This window comes from Glycine max, chromosome 14 (assembly GCF_000004515.6).
Source record: "Glycine max cultivar Williams 82 chromosome 14, Glycine_max_v4.0, whole genome shotgun sequence".
Lineage (NCBI taxonomy): Eukaryota > Viridiplantae > Streptophyta > Magnoliopsida > Fabales > Fabaceae > Glycine > Glycine max.
Window position 1 is genome coordinate 42,486,918 of NC_038250.2, and position 17,109 is coordinate 42,504,026.

Here is a 17,109-nt window from a genome sequence, read left to right on the forward strand (position 1 = left end):
AAAAGCCTTTTGAGAGGTTGTGACTCTTAGAAATATTTTTCTGAAAATCTTGTCTGGTAATCGATTACAGGATTTGTGTAATCAATTACAGCTTTCAAAATTTGAATTAAAACGTTCATTAACTGCTGGTAATCGATTACCAAGATTGTGTAATCGATTACACAGTCTAAAATTTGAATTAAAATATTTAGTAGCTGTTGTAAGGCATTTTTGGCCACTGGTAATCGATTACATCCTCTGGTAATCGATTACCAGAGAGTAAATCTCTTGAAAAACACTTTTTAACTTAAATTACTTGGCCAAACCTTTTGCTATATCAATTAGGAATTCCCTTCCTAAAATACTAGTGATCATCTTGATGTTGTGGCTTGTATTCTTGAATCTTTGTCTTGAATTTAAACTTGAAATATCCATTTGCATCATTTGCATCAAATCATCATGATCATCATCAAAACATCAAAGGCATTTGCTTCTACAAAAATGAGGTACCAACCAAGATTTAAAGACAAGCAATGATGCCCTTCATGGGTCCTAGAGTAACCCAAGAACACACACTTCAACGACTTTGGATCCAACTTGATTAGTCGAGGACGAACATCATACACATAACATGTACATCCAAATATTTTTGGGGTAAGGGGAACAAATATTAAGAGGGAAAAAAAGTAGAGTGAGTAAATGCACCATTTAGTACAAAAGATGGCATGCAGTTAATTAAATATGCAGAAATAAAGATTGCATCTCCCAAAAAAATTTGGAACCTTCATTGCAAATAATAGGGCTCAAGCAACCTCTACAAGGTGACAATTTTTATGCTCAGCCACCCCATTTTGTTATGGAATGACTACACAAAAAGATAGATGCAACTTGTCATTTTCATTCATGGATGTTCAAAATGGTTCAAAAATGTATTCTTTAGCATTATAACTACTGAGAACACGTACAAGATGACCAAACTGAGTACAAATTTCAGCACAAAAATGTTGAAACATGGTGCAAATCGTGAAATAGAAAAATCACATATCGAGTTTTTTTTTGTGGGCGACCTTGGAATTCTATTTTCGTAGCAAATGAAATAGAGAGAGAGAGGCATATAAGTAAATTGTAATTAGATACTTTACAATGTGTAGCTGATTCTGATATTGATACTAACAAGTTAAGTATATACAATCACTTAGGTCAAGCCTGTATCATTCAAGGACTCAGCCTTCACTTTGTATATATCGATCAACTTGCCTAGCCAAACAGTTCATAGTCTCTCAAGCGCTGAGCCTAAAAACCTTGGTTATAATAATTGGTTGGACCGTCCACGTACAAATACAAATCATAAATATATGGGTGAATAGTGGGCCCTAACCTAACATTAATTGAAGCTAAAATTTAAATATATATGGTGTGTAAGGACAATTTTTTGTGGGGCTCCATTTTGTTATTGCTCAGACTACCACAAGTATAAGAAGTCCAGCGTGTCTAAATGTCTCATCACTTGTTCAGTTTACAACATATCTCCATATTGAGAATTGCAGAGTTTAACTGGGAATAAAAAAAATGCCTTATCCACTGTCATCTGGTGTGTGCATACCCCATGTAATTTTAGTTCAACCTAATGCAAATCACAGCAGGTGCCTATCTATTACATTACCAAGGCCATTATAATAAACATCTTTGTACCAATATTTGCATTGCTTGATTAAATTATTCATTTACTTATTCATATTATATACTTTGCAATTTATAGTTCCCAGTCTGACAGAGTGCGGAAAATTGGTGAGTTAAGGGCAGTACATGTAGCAATTTTATGGAGTTTCTTCAATGTTGCCCCACGTGACTTTTAAAAGTCTTAGAATGCCACTTAAGAAACTATCTAACAATTTAATTTGGGTTTTGGACTTTTTTCATTCACGTTGCTTTCTTCAAACTGACATTCTATACCAATGTAGATCATCTCACAAAAGTCCCTCGGAGTGTCAACATGGAGAGACTGCAGAATGGTTATTTGTTTCCTGAGGTCAGTCAGTTCTGAATTCTTTTCCTGGCTCATATTAAGTTTTTGTTAGTGTTTGGTATGTTCTGGCTTCATTGAAAATAGTGTGATTTCTTAGCTTTAAGATATTGGAGAAGTTTTAGCAAATGACTTAGTTAAAAACTTAATAAACTTTAATCAGATGGAAACGATATTCTTAACCTTAACTGTGAAGTTTATTAAAAAAAAATCTGAAAAGATTATAATCTAAGAATCTCGGATAAGCTGTTCCTAACACCCCAATTGCCTCAATGTTTTATTTTACAAGTGCTTGATTTGATATTACCTTTTCTCAAGTTTTATTCATTATTTGAGTCATGTTTGAATACAGTTTTTCATAAGCCCTTGTAGGAAAAGAGAATAACAAGACAAAAATGAATATGAGAGAGCTTTTAGCTATTAGCTTATGTATAAGCTAGTTTTGTTTATAAAGAAACTCATTTATTTTTTATTTGTATTTTCTTCTCCTAGAAGTACTTGGGGAAAAGTTTATCCAAACAGGACATTGAGTTGTTAGCTACCAATTACATTTAGTTTTGGATTCTATTCTCAATTATGATGTACCTTTATTGTCTTATAAACCTTATTGTACCTTAACCAGATATATATGCTCAGAGGAATCCACATGCAAGATTGATAAGACTTGGAATTGGTGATACTACAGAGCCAATACCAGACATCATAACTTCAGCCATGGCTAAGGTAATAGGCTAATAGCAACACTAAAGTTGTCAATATATTTCTTCTTTGCATTTAGATAATTTCCACTTAATAAAGGGAACATGGAAAGAGATTGCTACGTTGACATGATTTTTTAATTATAGTTTGTTTTCCGGGATTTCATGTATCAATAACCATCTATAAGACTATAACCACCTTTGGACTTCTCTGTAGAAAATGCTTTCTAAACCATAAGTAGCATAGTTCTACTTTTCAACAAGTCCAACTTTAGAACTGATATAATACGTCTTCCCTTTTTCTACACTTTACGCACAAACTGCTAGATCTAGAGCCTGAATCAATCTTCATATCTCAGGAAATTAGTACGGTACTACGTCAATTTTACCATTTGACTCTTGACATGTAATTTATCTTTCAAAAGAAATTGCCCCATTTCAAGGGAAGCTTTCCCTTTTATGTTGCTAGTAGTTGCTAAGTCTTCTTAATTTAGCATGCATTTGGATTCGCGTCTATAATTCACGATTTCACATCAAATTTCCTAAATAATGAAGAAGTAATAACAATTAATTGCTTTAATTTTAACGCATGTCTGCCTTTCTAAAAATGTGCAACCAAACATGCGGTTAATTTGTGTACGAATGCATAGAGTCACCTTTGTTCCTTCATCTCCATATCTCTTAATTTATCAGTTGACATGAGCAAAGAATGGTAAAAAAAAAAAGACTTGCCACTATAACCCTGTAGATTCACACTACACTGCAATAAAAAAAAAACTAATGTACCATGGTATCCTAGAACTAGAAGGCTCCTCGCTATGGGAAAAGATAAGAGAGTCCTTATACTTAGGCTTAGGCTTATCTTTGCATATACAAAGAGGATTAACTACACTATAATAATAATAATAATACACTGCAATATACAATTTGAGCCGGAGGGGGGGGTAAGTTGGGTCAAGTTGTTATCCAGTGAAAGAACTAAGTATATACTATATTGTTTTGCAGCAAGCATTGGCTCTGTCAACAGCTGAATGCTATAAGGGTTATGGACCTGAGCAAGGCAACAGGGTAAAGAGGCATTGCTAGTTTGTATCTTGAATAAATTGTTCTCATTATCCTTTTGCTTTTGGAATTCTTGTTCACAAAACTTCATGAACTTTTTCAGGAGCTAAAGAGGGCAATAGCAGAAACATTTTACCAAGATAAGCAAGTGAAAGAAAATGAGATTTTTGTATCTGATGGAGCACAGTGTGATATTTCTCGCATTCAGGTTAGGGATATATATAGACTGATAGACATTCTGTTATCAATTTAGGGCCAGGCTAACAACATTGAAAAGAAATTGAAGGACCGTTTTTGTTTATATTTTAGCAATTATGATATAAAGAGTTACTAATTTTTGCTGTACTTATATGTAGATGCTTCTGGACTCTAGTTTGTCAATAGCTGTGCAGGATCCAACTTTTCCGGTAATTACTTTCAAATACATATTGAGCTTTGATCTGAAAATATCCAATTTAAAGAAAAATGCCTAATCTCCTCAGTAACTCAGGTTTAAACTTGATTGACTTGTAGAACAATGGATTTTACAAAATGTTAAGAAAGACCTTTAATTATAAACACCGTATCCACCATACTTGGAACTTTTCACTTATCATAAGTCAATGATTAGAAAGCTCATCCTGTACTACATGCACATTCTTCAACAGAAAATATATAACAATAAAATTCTTAACTCTTATGATCATGCTTTAGCTTTTGTGCCCTGTGGAATACAGTCCTTGAAAATTCATCCGTCTGGCGTGAATTTAAATTATCCTTATAAATTCACACGACCCATCATGCCACCCGTTGTAAAATAAAATAAAAAATGAAAGAAAATAAATACGAACAAGATGCAAAATTTTAAATTAAATAAAAAAATAACAGTAACAAAATAAATTTAATTGACAACACATGAATAATGTATTATAACATACAATAAGAACAAGAAAAAAATAAATTAGGAAAAAAAAGATATAGCCTGGGTTGAAGCGCGTAAACGCTATCCTTAGAGAGAAAACGCCCGTAGGAAAATTTGATTGCGCTCCTCTCCCAAGATACGACAACCTGTTGGTTCCGATCGTGTGCAGCGAAAGGATCCCGAACCTTCTGAACATCAATGCTCTTGCTCTCACAAAAATAAGTTTTTTATAGAAAAAAGAAAGAGATAATTTTTTGGGGGAAAGAAACCAGACAACGTTGCTCTGTATCTTTTTTCTTTAGAAAAGAGGAAAGAGATATATATATATAAGCATTTTGCAACAATAAAATATGACCGTTGGAAAACCAACCTACAGTTGTCACAACAAACATAACAAACCAGTTGACTCATTAAAACAAAATATTAAGAAAATCTAAAATAAATATTTTATTTTATAAAATAGAATTAATATATTTATAAATTTTAAATTAAAACACAAATATTTATCAACATTCCCCCACATAATTTAAAATTTTAAAATTTTAAAATATATTTTCTAAAAGATAATTTGCATAAAAACATAAGAGAAAGAGCATGTGATATTGTATTTCGGTATAAGGAAACTTCCGGGTTTGAGCCTTATACCTAGTGTTTATGAACTTTCATCCGAGAAAAATGTAGTGACTTGATTGTCTTGAACTACATATTTTTTAACCGAACTTTAGTACACAACCCCTACAATATTGGCGTTCAATTAGGTTCTAATCAGTGGTAGCGCGTTACACGGCCTTGCGCTTGTATCTTGTTTCGTGAGTGTCACTTAGAGATTAGCTCATATCTCACAGTGGCGGCCCCACCACCACACTCACTAGGTGGATCCTCAAAAAGTGGGTTGTGACCCCACCCCTACAATAATTGTCATCAGATTCATTAAGAGGTATTTTTTTTTACCAAAAATACACATATATAAATACCTCAACCTTAATATTGCCACAATTTATAATACACCTCGTCATAGGAATGAGAAACGGAACAGCTTCGCCAAATTTCATTTTGGTGTACTTTAGTCAACAAACAATTTCATTGTTACCCGTTGAACTCCATTCATGGGATCACCAATCACACGGAGACGGGTGTCCATTGTTGTAACTAAATAATGGGTTTTAATCTCATTTCCCTCGATGACTCAAATACTTGTTGACATGTCAACCTTTTTGTAAGCGGATCTGTAATATTATTTTTTGACCTGACAAAGTCAAAAGAAATGACATCATGAGAAATCAAATTTCTTATAGACTTATGTCTCACTCTTAAGTGTCTTCTTTTTTCATTAAAATTTTTCTTGTCACTTTAGATATAGCAATTTGACTATCACAATGCATTGGAATTGGAGGTATACGCTTATTTAACAATGACAAATCACATAATACATTTTTAAGAAATTCAACCTCACTAGTAGCAGTATTTAAAGCAATAATTTTTGCTTTCATGTGAAATAATAACTTGTCTAGTAGATTTTCATGATACTGCACAACTAGCTAAAGCAAAGACATAACCACTTCTCATTTTTATTTCATCAAAATCAGAACTTCAATTTTATATCACTAAATCCCTCAATTACTTTCCAATCTACCAACTGCATGTGCAATATCAGACAGGCATAGAGAAGTTTGTCAAATGCAACAAAGAACCGATACTTTGAGAATATTTATGTAAAGAAATTCATTTACTCAAATTTTTCTTTAACTTGATGGATGAGTCATAAGGAGTAAGAGCATGTTTCGCATCAAAATAATTAAACTTCTTCAATAGCTTTTCAACATAATAAGATTGGATAAAAGTCATGCCATCATTTTTCTTTACAAGCTTAATACCCAAAATCACATCTAGACAACCAAGGTCTTTCATATCAAAATTTCTAGACAAGAAAAACTTCACATCATTTATGAAATTCATTTACTACCAAATATCAATATGTTATCCAGATACAAACATAAAATGACACATTCATTATTATTAAATTGTTTCACATACACACATTTATCACTATCATTAATTTGAAAATCATACACAAGAATAACTTAATCAAACTTTTGTGTCAATGCTTTGGAGCTTGTTTCAAACCATACAAAGATTTAACAATTTATTTTTCAAGAAAAAATATTTTCAAAGAAAGTCACATCCCTAGACTCCATAATAGTACCATTAGAAATTTCAGATACTTCTAAATTAACAACTAAGAATCTATAAGTAGTATTATGTAAAGAATATCCAACAAAAATACAATTAACATTTTTTTTGTCGATTTTCTTTTTCTTATTAATAGGGATGTTAACCTTTACTAAACACCCCCACACTTTAAGATATTTTAGATTTGATTTTCTTTTTCTCCATAGCTCATAAAGATCTATTTTTTAATTTTTTTTATAAGATACCACATCAAGAAAATGACATACAAAATATGAAGTTTTACCCAAGTGTTCATTTTATTGCTTTGTGAGTTATTCACATGTTTATTATTACTATTATTATTATTATTATTATTTTAGCAAGAAGCTACACATATAGAGGTAACCAGTCACTAACGGTAATAACATAATATTTACAACAATAACATTAAGAAACAGAAAATAAAAATCGAATAAACTTCCCAACATTAAATACCTGTAACATTCACAAAGGAAATTTGACCAACTAAAAGATAGCTTTCGAGCATATGAATGAAAGTAGTGGGATGCTTTCAGTTTTTTACATAAACTAATTCTAAAAGCATTTTATCTTTACAAAATATAATTGATAAATAAAATATATTTTAATTATAAATTATAAGAAAATATTTTCCAATAATCTTCCTAATTTAAAATTTAAAGAAATAAAATAATATAATAAAAACATTTTCAATAGAGCATAATACATTGTGTTTTCATCCTTTGATTTTTTATGCTTACTAGAATGGAACTCAATCATATTCATTATAGATATTTTAATAAAACATCATGCTACTGCAGAAAAGACTATGTAAGAAGAAAGTGATAAGCTTTTCTCTCTAAGACTGTTGGAAAATAAAATAAAAAATGAAAGAAAATAAATACGAAGAAGATGCACAGTCTTGAATTAAATAACAAAATAACAGTAGCAAAATAAATTTAATTGACAGCACATGAATAATGCATTATAACATACAATAAGCACAAGGAAAAAATAAATTAGGGAAAAAAAGATATAGCCTGGGTTGAAGCGCGTAAACGCTATCCTTAGAGAGAAAACGCTCCACTGCACTGGTAGGAAAATTTGATTGCGCTCATCTCCCAAGATACGACAACCCGTTGGTTCCGATCGTGTGCAGCGAAAGGATCCCCGAACCTTCTGAACACCAATGCTCTTGCTCTCACAAAAATAAGTTTTTTATAGGAAAAAGAAAGAGATAATTTTTTGGGGGAAAGAAACCAGACAACGTTGCTCTGTATCTTTTTTCTTTAGAAAAGAGGAAAGAGATATATATATAAGTATTTTGCAACAATAAAATATGACCGTTGGAAAACCAACCTACAGTTGTCACAACAAACATAACAAACCAGTTGACTCATTAAAACAAAATATTAAGAAAATCTAAAATAAATATTTTATTTTATAAAATAGAATTAATATATTTATAAATTTTAAATTAAAACACAAATATTTATCAACATTCCCCCACATAATTTAAAATTTTAAAATTTTAAAATATATTTTCTAAAAGATAATTTGCATAAAAACATAAGAGAAAGAGCATGTGATATTGTATTTCGGTATAAGGAACCTTCCGGGTTTGAGCCTTATACCTAGTGTTTATGAACTTTCATCCGAGAAAAATGTAGTGACTTGATTGTCTTGAACTACATATTTTTTAACCAAACTTTAGTACACAACCCCTATAATATTGGCGTTCAATTAGGTTCTAATCAGTGGTAGCGCGTTACACGGCCTTGCGCTTGTATCTTGTTTCGTGAGTATCACTTAGAGATTAGCCCATATCTCACAGTGGCGGCCCCACCACCACACTCACTAGGTGGATCCTCAAAAAGTGGGTTGTGACTCCCACCCTTACAATAACTGTCATCGGATTCATTAAGAGGTATTTTTTTTACCAAAAATACACATATATAAATACCTCAACCTTAATATTGCCACAATTTATAATATACATCGTCATAGGAAAGAGAAACGAAACAACTCCGCCAAATTTCATTTTGGTGTACTTTAGTCAACAAAATTTCAATGATTAGAAAGCTCATCCTATATTAACTCTTATGATCATGCTTTAGCTTTTGTGCCCTGTGGAATACAGTCCTTGAAAATTCATCCGACTGGCGTGTATTTAAATTATCCTTATAAATTCCCACGACCCATCATGCCACCAAGGTCACCTCACAAGATCACACACACAAAGAACATATCTAGCTAGTGAAAATGGTTCTCATTTTAAGTGTAAGAACCGCGAATCTCGATCATATATAATAACTATAGATAGATAGTCAAAATTAAAAATTGGTGGTCACAGACTCGCATCATCTAACTACTTAAAAACATTAGGTGTATTTATTTATTCATTCTTTATCATTTAAATATGATTTAATGATCTTTATTTATTGTTTTTATTTATTACAATGACCAAAAGTTCTTACATTTTATGCTACCTCTATATATAATCTTTTAATTTAATATTGACAATTATGTAAAAAAGAATGTTCTTAATGAATCTACTCATGAATCATGACAGGCATATATTGATTCCAGTGTCATTGTTGGTAGGGCTGGGGGGTTCAAAGCAGGGAGTGGAAAGTACAAAAACATTGCGTACATGAAGTGTGGACCTGAGAATAATTTCTTTCTTTCCAAACCTATCAATCGCTCCAAGGACTGATTTGATTTTCTTTTGTTCTCCAAACAATCCAACTGGTACTGCTGCATCTAAGCAGCAACTTGAGCAACTTTTCAAGTTTGCAAAAGCAAATGGATCTATCATCATTTATGATGTTGTTTATGCTGCTTACATATCAGATGAAAGCCCCAGATCAATTTGTGAAATTCCTGGAGCCAAAGAGGTGGTGATATAGTCTTAAATTACCTTCACGGTTATCGTTCAATGATTAGTCTGTGCTATGACCCTGAGGTCAAGGCTAGAATTCGAGGATCTAGCGCCTCCAAGAAGAAAAGGTAAAGAAGGGAAATTCGTATTATTGATTCTTCCTTTTCCGAATTACATCCATTTCTATTTATAAGTATTCTGTTCTATTCTAGAATTGTGTAATTCTAACAGAATTTGGCATATGTGCCTTGGAGGAATTTGTAAATTGCTATGGGTAATGCTAGCAGAAGGTGTTTCTAACAGTCGAAGATCTTGGAAGATTCCTTGCTGATTATGCTGACAAGGCTGCTGCTGACAGAGTTGCTGACTCACTCATTTTGCCACGTAATCCCTCAGGTATCGTGGTTTCTGGCTTTTCCTCTTTGTCCCTGTTCCATGCTCTGTGTCCCTTGCTTCTGTTGATTCATTGTTCATAACATCCCTGCAGGCTTCCAAAACAACCTTGTCCTCAAGGTTGTAATCGCGCTTGAGAATGTCCCAAGATTCCCACGAAGAGTCTTCAGGAAGCAAACCCGTCCACTGCACAAGAACCATCAGGTTGCGTCCAGCAGGTGAAGATACCCATTTAGTATCCAATATGACTAATGGAGTGATGCAAGGTTGATTATCCTCTGATAAAATGGGTAATGTGGCGGGGTTGTCTTCAGCTGAGGGGTGGTAGGGCTTCAACAGGGAACAATGGAAGACCGGATGTATTTGTGATCCAGGGGGTAACTGAAGTTGGTAAGCAACCTTTCCTATCTTCTTGATGACTGAAAATGGCCCATAGAACTTCTTTGCCAGTTTCGAGTAAGCACCCCCTGAAACAGATGTCTGTCGGTGGGGTCTTAATTTGACTAAGACTTGATCTCCCTCCTTATAACTCACATCGTGACGGTGTCGGTCCGCAATCTCCTTCATACGTTGTTGTGCTTTAGAAAGCTTCTTCACAAGGCTGGTAACCATTCGATCACGTTGAGTGAGCCATTCGTCCACTGCTTCCACCTTTGATGCGCCTTCGAGATATTGAGGAAAACATGGGGGCTTCTTACCGAAAGTGATTTCGTACGGCGACATACCCGTGGCTGAGTGGGTCGAAGTATTATAAGACCACTCAGCCCATAGCAGATAACAGCCCCAAGAAGAAGGGTTCTGATGTACGAAGGCTCTTAAATACTGCTCCACCACTCTATTCATGGCCTCAGTCTGACCATCAGACTGGGGATGATAAGCGGAGCTCATGCAGAGCTTTGTTCCACTTAATTTAAACAATTCCTGCCAGAAATGACTCAAAAATAGTGGATCCCGATCAGATACAAGGCTCTTGGGCATTCCATGAAGCTTCCCGGATATTTCCATAAATAGTTTGGCAACTCCAGCAGCCGTGTGGTGCTGTGGCAGAGACCCCAGATGGAGACCTTTGGAAAAACGATCTACAATGACTAGAATAACAGAGTGTCCGCAGTGTAAGGGAAGACCAACAATAAAGTCCAGGGAGAGATCCTCCCAAGGCCTCGCCGGAACTGGTAGAGGACACAGGAGCCCGGACGACCGGCGATTATCAGACTTAATCTGCTGACAGGTGAGACAAGTGGTCACAAAATGATGAACATTCTGCTTCATGGAAGTCCACACAAAATTCTCACGGACCCTAGCAAGAGTTTTCATAACACCCATGTGACCTCCGGTAAGGGTGGAATGAAGCTCTATTAATATTGCCGGAATTAATGGAAATTTTGGAGGAAGCCAAATACGCCCTTGATACATAATAAAATCCTCTCGCAATTCCCAATCAGGGTGAGGATCATCCTGCAGCTGTTGTCGTCGAGATAGAAAGTCTTGATTAACAGCAAGTGCTGCTCGGAGTTCCTGCAAGAAAAGGCAATTGGGTATGGTCAGCACATAACATTCTCCCTGATTGGATGGTGGTAGTCGTGAGAGAGCATCGGCCGCTAAATTGGCTTTTCCGACGCGATATTGAATCGTATAATCAAAGCCCATCAAGCGCGCCAAATAAATTTGCTGTTCAGGAGTTTGCACAGCTTGAGCCATGAGCTCTTTTAAGCTCCGATGATCAGTAAGGATCACAAAATAATGCCCCAAGAGGTACTGCCTCCATTTCTTAACCGCAGTAGTAATTGCGGCGAGCACGCAGACGTAGGTGGAAGCGCGGAGCAGTTTCGAGCAAAATGGCTTACTGAAAAAGGCAAGGGGATGATGATTCTGTGAAAGAATGGCCCCCATACCAATCCCCGAAGCATCAGTTTCAATGACAAAGGAAGAATTGAAATCTGGTAAACCCAGAACCGGGGCTTGGCACAGAGCAAGTTTTAATTGTGAAAATGCTCTGTCAGCTTCCTCATTCCAATGAAATTGGTCCTTGGCTAAGAGGGCGGTTAGAGGGGCAGCTAATGATGTGTATCCCTTAATGAAACGGCGGTAGAATCCTGATAATCCCAAGAAACCTCGTAAGGCGCGCGTAATTCGAGGAGTAGGCCATTGTTGCACCGCGGTTACCTTCGCCGGGACTGGTTCAACCCCTTTCTCCGATACCAAATGGCCCAAGTATTCCACTTGCTGAGTGGCGAAAGAACACTTTGATAACTTCAGGACGAAGCTATGGTCGGCCAAGACTTGCAATATCTTTCACAGGTGCTGAAGGTGGTCGGAGAAGGTCTGGCTATAAATCAAAATATCGTCAAAGAAGACGATTACAAATTTCTGCAAATACGGCCCCAAGGTCTGATTCATAGTGGCTTGAAAGGAAGCAAGAGCGTTACACAAGCCAAACGGCATCACGAGGAATTCATAATGCCCGTGATGCGTTCTGAAGGTTGTCTTGCTAATATCCTCCGGCGCCATTAGTATTTGATGGTAGCCCTGAAGAAGATCTAACTTCGAAAACCAATGAGCTCTCCCCAATTCATCTAGCAGCTCGTCGATGGTCGGAATGGGAAAACGGTCCTTGACCGTAAGAGCATTTAGCGCGCGATAATCGACACAAAAGCACCATGATCCATCACGTTTCTTGACAAGGAGGACCGGAGACGAGAAAGGGCTCGTACTTGGCCTGATAATTCCATTGTGGAGCATCGCAGAAACCTGAGACTCAATTTCCTGTTTCTGGAAATTAGGGTACCGGTAAGGGCGTGTGTTAACAGGAGGGGAATTAGGAAGGAAGTGAATAGAGTGGTTGGTTGATCGTGATGGTGGGAGTGTGGTTGGGGGTTGAAACAGAGGCCCGAATTGGTCAAGAATGGAGAGAATCTCAGGATGAGTTGTCGGGGATGGTGAAGTGGGAGGGCACACGCGAATGTGAAAGAATTCGCTCACACTTTGAGTTTGAAGCATGTGTCTTAATTGCGGTGGAGAGACGGCGAGGAGATGCATGTCTGTGGTTCCCTTCAGCTCGATAAGTTGCCCTTGATGGAGGAACTTCATAGTTAAATCATTGTAATCAGTGAGAACAGGACCCAATGATTTTAACCATTGGACACCCAAAACGATATCAGCTCCGCATAGTGGTAATACATGCAGGTCGACGGTGAAGGAGTGACCTTGAAGGTGAATGGTGACCGCGAGGCAAACTTGAGAGCAAACCACCTCATTACCGTTACCAACAAGAACGCGTAGAGTCGGGGTAGGCTGGGGATTTAATCCAAGTGACTTGACGAGGCGTGCTTGCACAAAATTATGTGTGCTGCCGCTGTCAATCAAGATCACGACGGGCTGATGGGAAATCCGGCCGGTCATGCGCAAGGTCTCAGGGGTCGTGTGGCCCGAGAGTGCATGAAGGCTAATCTGGGCCTGGGGTGGGTCGGGTTGTGAGTGAATTGGGTTATTTGAGTTATCGGGCCGGGTCGATTTAGGGGAGAGAGGAGGGCTGATATTAGGGTTAAGTGGGTCATCATCAGGGTCTTCATCTGCAACCAAGAGGAAGAAGCGTGAGGCGCAGCAGTGGCCGCGATTGTACTTCTCGTCACAATAGAAGCACAATCCGCGTTCACGGCGGCTGGCAAGCTCCTCTAGGCTGAGACGCCGGACTGGTAAGGGAGGGAGTTTGGGTGAGGAAGGAAGCAAGGGCAATGGAGAGGGAGGAGAGACCACCGAAAGGGGAGGTGGGGTTGAAGGAGAGGGGGTGAAAGAGGGCCTACTGCGAAAGCTTCGTCAGGAATCAGAGAGCTTCTCTTCTTGCAAACGAGCTAGCCCCACCGCGTGGGTCAGAGTTAAGGGCTAAAGGGCTTGGACCTCGCGCCTGATATCAGGTTCGAGCCCTGAGATGAAACAGCTCAGAAGCGAGGAAGGCGACAATCCGATGATGCGATTGGCCAGAGACTCGAACTGAACCAGGTATTCGCGGACCGTACCTTTCTGAACCAAATTGAAGAGCTGGCCAGTTGGATCCTCATAAGGGGAGAGGGCAAAGCAAGCTTCAATCGCCTGAAGAAAGCCTGACCAAGTGGGAAGTTGGTGGTTGCGGGCCATCCATTAAAACCATGCGAGGGCAGGTCCCTCCATATAAAACGATGCTACCGTGAGCCGCTCCGAATCAGGAACCCCATGGTATTCAAAGAATTGCGAGATCTTGAATACCTAGCCAGAGGGGTCTGAGCCATCAAACCTAGGTACATCGAGTTTGAGTTTGTGGGGTGAGGGTGTTTGGGCGTGGTGAGAAGGATTAGTGGAGGCGGATGAAGGAGAAGGAGGGTTGGATTCAAGGGCGATGACACGATTGATAAGGTTATCAAGCTTGTCGGAAACGTGAAGATGGCTAGTGGCGAGTTTGGCAATCGCTTCCTCAAGTCGATTGAAGGATTTGGAACGGGTGGAGTCAGCCATGGCAATTGGGCTCAATGAAAGCACCAAGTTGCTATGACCCTGAGGTCAAGGCTAGAATTCGAGGATCTAGCGCCTCCAAGAAGAAAAGGTAAAGAAGGGAAATTCGTATTATTGATTCTTCCTTTTCCGAATTACATCCATTTCTATTTATAAGTATTCTGTTCTATTCTAGAATTGTGTAATTCTAACAGAATTTGGCATATGTGCCTTGGAGGAATTTGTAAATTGCTATGGGTAATGCTAGCAGAAGGTGTTTCTAACGGTCGAAGATCTTGGAAGATTCCTTGCTGATTGTGCTGACAAGGCTGCTGCTGACAGAGTTGCTGACTCACTCATTTTGCCACGTAATCCCTCAGGTATCGTGGTTTCTGGCTTTTCCTCTTTGTCCCTGTTCCATGCTCTGTGTCCCTTGCTTCTGCTGATTCATTGTTCATAACAGTCTGCTTTTAGTTAAATTTAGCATTGATTTTACTAAAGAAAAACAAAAGTAGTTTTTATTTTAAAATTTAATATTCATGCACTGATAGATTGTCATCGAATCGCAATTGGAAGGTGATTTGTAGATAGACAAAAGTATAAAACTATTTTTTAAAAATTTTAATCTAATTTTTTTAAAAGAAAAATGTGTTATGAGAAAAAGCTGAAAATAAAGGTTTAAGAGAAGAATCCTTGATATTACTCACATGTGGGTTTTGTGTGTATGTGAGTGGGTGGCAATTGAAATTTCATCATTCTCAAAATTTGCTGGTTTTACTGGGGTTCGGCTTGGGTGGACAGTTGTCCCTGAAGAGTTGTTGTATGCTGATGGTTATCCTATCATAAAGGATTATGATCGCATTGTTTGCACATGCTTCAATGGTGCATCTAATATTGTTCAAGCTGGTGGACTTGCATGCCTTTCTCCACAAGGATTTCAGGTTTGTCACAAGCTTCTTTCTGCCAAGTGCTTTTTGTATGTAATTTTGTGTTAAAATAATGTCCTCTTTAAACAAGAATTAATTGATAATGTTTTATTAGTACATAGAAGTACATACTAACACTTAGATTTGGGAAAAATAATTAAGTGGTCTGAATAGGATATATTTTGGTATTTACTTTTCTAGGGAAAAAGAAATTGCGTTGACTGTAAATTCTTATAAATTAGTTCTCATACTGTCTTTTGTGTCCAAACTGAATAATAAGATTTCATTGTAGTAATTTTTAAACTTTCTTTGTTTTCGCCTTTCTCTAATTGAAGTAATTGGATATCTTCAGCGATGGATTTTAATAAATTACTAACTTTGAACCATTAAGCATAAATAAATTTTAATATATATATATATATATATATATATATATATATATATATATATATGGACATAGAATAATACTACTTTTTGTTTTTTTTACACCCACAACATACTAATTATGAATACTTATGGATTAAAAAATAGAAATAATTTTAGAAGTTTATCAAATAGATACTATACAATATATATTAAATGCAATAAGCAAAATAACTTAAACCAATGTCCCACTTAGAATTTTTGGGTGATTTGGCAATCATGTATTGTCCTTGCCATATTTAATAAATAAATAAAAATAACCTTTAATTAGGAGCTGAACTAGATGCGTTTTCCAACTGTTTTATTGAAAGACTAAAATATATTTATATAATTTTTTACAAATAAAAGAAAAATAAGAAGATAAAAGAAAGAAGTGAAGAATAAAATAATTATAAGATAGAAAAAGATCAATAAAAAGTAATTATAAAAGAAAACATGAGAAGGATAATATAACCCTTTACTCAAATACTCTTTATTTTTGTTGTCATTTTTGTAGACATGAAAAGTGGACTTGGTCATGTTACTTTTGTTCACTTATGCGTTTCAGGCACTGAAAGCAACCATTTACTACTACATGGAAAATGCGAAAATACTTGTTGATACGTGAGTCATTGGGTCTAAAGGTATATGGCGGCAAAAATGGGCCATATGTATGGGTGCATTTTCCGGGGTTGCGTTCATGGGAAGTGTTCAACAAAATTCTTGAGAGAGCAGCCATAGTCACTGTTCCTAGTATAGAATTTGGTCCTGGCGGCGAGGGTTATATTAGAGTCAGTGCCTTTGGTCACAGAGAATCTGTATTGGAAGCTTCAAGGAGATTGAGGAAACTACTGTAATAAAATATATTTGTGTCCAATGTTGACCATATATTATTCGCTTAAGGTTACTAAAGATATTTAAAATGTTATGCTTTGATTACCAAAATAATTTGTAGTTCAATTGTCATAGTTATTTTTTCATTTAATCTGTTTATATATAGGAAAAAAATGGGTTATTAATGTAAAATAATTTTATATTTTTATTTAATTATAAATTATCATATATCATAATATAATATGAGTTTCTTGATTTTCATAATAATTATTTTAAAAGTTATATAAATAATATTTTTTTATTATCATATTATTATTACAAAGTATCTATTGATTTCATTGATGATTAATATTTATTAAATA

At 36.2% G+C, this 17,109-nt stretch overlaps 1 pseudogene; it reads left to right on the forward strand.

The window, feature by feature from the left end:
• The first annotated feature begins 1,972 nt into the window (after positions 1 to 1,972).
• On the forward strand, positions 1,973 to 16,877 carry LOC100814549 (probable LL-diaminopimelate aminotransferase, chloroplastic; annotated as a pseudogene).
• Positions 16,878 to 17,109: the final 232 nt, after the last annotated feature.